The following is a 2594-nucleotide window of genomic DNA, read 5'->3' on the forward strand; positions in this document are numbered from 1 at the left end:
TTGAGAAATTCTATGGCATTGCCAGATTTTATGGAAAATATTGTTTGTTATATTTAAAAAAAAAAAATAATTGAAAATTATTAACGACTTTTAAATAAATATTACAATATTTAAATAATTTGATTTAATAATATAGTTATAGTTATAATAACATAGTTATTATTTATAATACAGTTATTATTATTAGATATTAATATTAAATAATAATATTATTATATTATTTACAATTATTATTATAACATACTCGTTGTTTATTATTATAAACCTAGTTTGGCTTTTATTTTGTGCCATTAATGTCTCCTTAATATCTTCAACACAACTATATGGACTTTGCACTCATGTGAATACACTTGATCTAAATAAGGTATAAATAAGGTTATAGTTTTTTAATACAACATACAAAATAAATGTTCAAATATTAAAAAACAAAAACCAATTTTAAAATATTTTGGACGTAACGACTCGAAAGAATTAAGCGACTTAAAACAAAATGAAGGTATAAATACTTAATTAATAAACAAGTGATAAACTGGAGAATCTTGACTTCAAATATGATCTGAATTTGTAACAAATATTACTATTTAAAAATCTAGGAAGAAGACATTTACAGCCAAAAAAAAAATAGTCACCTAAAAACCTAAGTTTATTTAAGCCAAAAAGCATGGGGTGATATAGGGAAAGGGGCCCGGTGAAAATGAAGGAGTAATTACGAAATCGTTGGTGGTATATTAGTTGTAGACTCCCTCGCCAGGGCCACGAAAACCACAGCTACTGAGGGGAACTTCGACTCTCATCGAAGTATGAGGTGAAGTGTTGTTTGGGGCTTGTGATATATGGGCAGCAAGAAAATAGAGAAAAGCGTGCTAGGATTGAAACGTATGGGTTAATGAGCCAGGTGTGTTACTACCGGGCGATCAGTTGGAGGCACTCGTAGAAGCAAGTAATTTGAACTTTTTTGTAAAGTATAGGGCTTACGATTATAGTTGGTGCATAGAACCTAGCATTCAATAAGGCGGTTTCTTTCCATTTGAGTAAAATTAATTGCAGACCATATGGGATAGGCATACAGGAGTAGACGCGGGTGAGCAGTTTATAGTAATTATAATTAACTAACTAATTAATTATTTTTACAGTTAGTGGTGTTTTGAATGGCATAATTTACATGAGGGATAAAGTTATGCCAACAGCTTGTCTACAAGCTGAATGCAGGTGTTATCCAATTCTAGATTAATGTGCGAGGCATGGTAACGTCTAGAGTGATATCAACTTTAACTTACGAAATTGTGGAGTGCTGGCCTGCCATGAATTACGGTATGTATATATATAATGTTACCAATTAGTTTGTTAATAAATATTTAAATTTTAAATTCAATAATTAAATGTAAGCAATAAATTCAAAAAAGTGAGTAATTAATTTGAAACCAGTTTTTGTCCATATTCCATAAATTGTAAATTATCAGTAATTAAAAACCATTGATTTATGATTATTTTTTTATTTTTGCCCTTATATTACAATATTATTGTGTTGCATTTTACATAATACGTGTAAATATTTACTAAACGACACAAACACTTAAGGTACACAACTTTTGACCATTGAACTACAAAATAATTAATTAAAACATTTCCTTCCCACGCATTAAATAAAAAAATGTTAATTTAAAAGTCAATGCTACCCACAGGCTTTCCCACATTTACAAAAACAAACATATTTTTAGATCAAGTCTTACGCACAACAATATATATATATATATATTCTCAACAAGCTGTCGACTAAAACTGACCACATACAGGTGAGTATTATTCCCGTTCACTCACACATATACTAATGGAAGGGAGGCGAATGTGTGGTAGTATGTCATTTTAAGAATACTGGGGCAACAGTTGAGCCCATTGTTATTCAGTGCAACAACTACTACAATTATAACAGCAGTTACATCAACAACAATAACACGAAATCTGTTTATGTACGTTTTGCCTCCACACCTCTGCATGCTGGAGTCTGTCGTTGTGTGACATTGAAATCGAGGTTTGTTGATGATGCTAAAGGGTAACTGACAATGTAAATATTAGGCAGTGTTACCAATGCACAAGTCAGAAATATCATGAAAAATATATTATGTCTGACGAGAAAAGTAATAAGAAATATACAGTCTCCTTTTTTAAAGCAAACAAAAAATATTAAAACAAAAATAAAAAAACAATGAGTTGACCAATTTAATTACATAAAAATATTTCATAAAAATTTTGTGTATATAAAACAAAATTTCTTTGATTGTGATATAAACATTTTTACTATTTAATTTAATTAATTTATTTATTATTTGTTTCATTACAAAATTATTTTACAACTAAAAAAAATTTTATACGAATGCACTGCTTATAAGGAAGAAAAACTTTTTCTCTCTCCGCTAATAATTTATTAGAGACTATTTATTATCCATTAACAATTATTTTAGAGTCAATAATATTAACACCAATTTTTTATCTTTAAAGTTATGAAACTATGATTGTTATTATTTATTTGAATTAATTAATGCAATATATTATGAATAAATACAAAAGTAAAATAAATATTTTTTTATAAATTTTTA

Source organism: Teleopsis dalmanni, chromosome 2 (genome assembly GCF_002237135.1).
Source record: "Teleopsis dalmanni isolate 2A chromosome 2, ASM223713v2, whole genome shotgun sequence".
Classification (NCBI taxonomy): domain Eukaryota; kingdom Metazoa; phylum Arthropoda; class Insecta; order Diptera; family Diopsidae; genus Teleopsis; species Teleopsis dalmanni.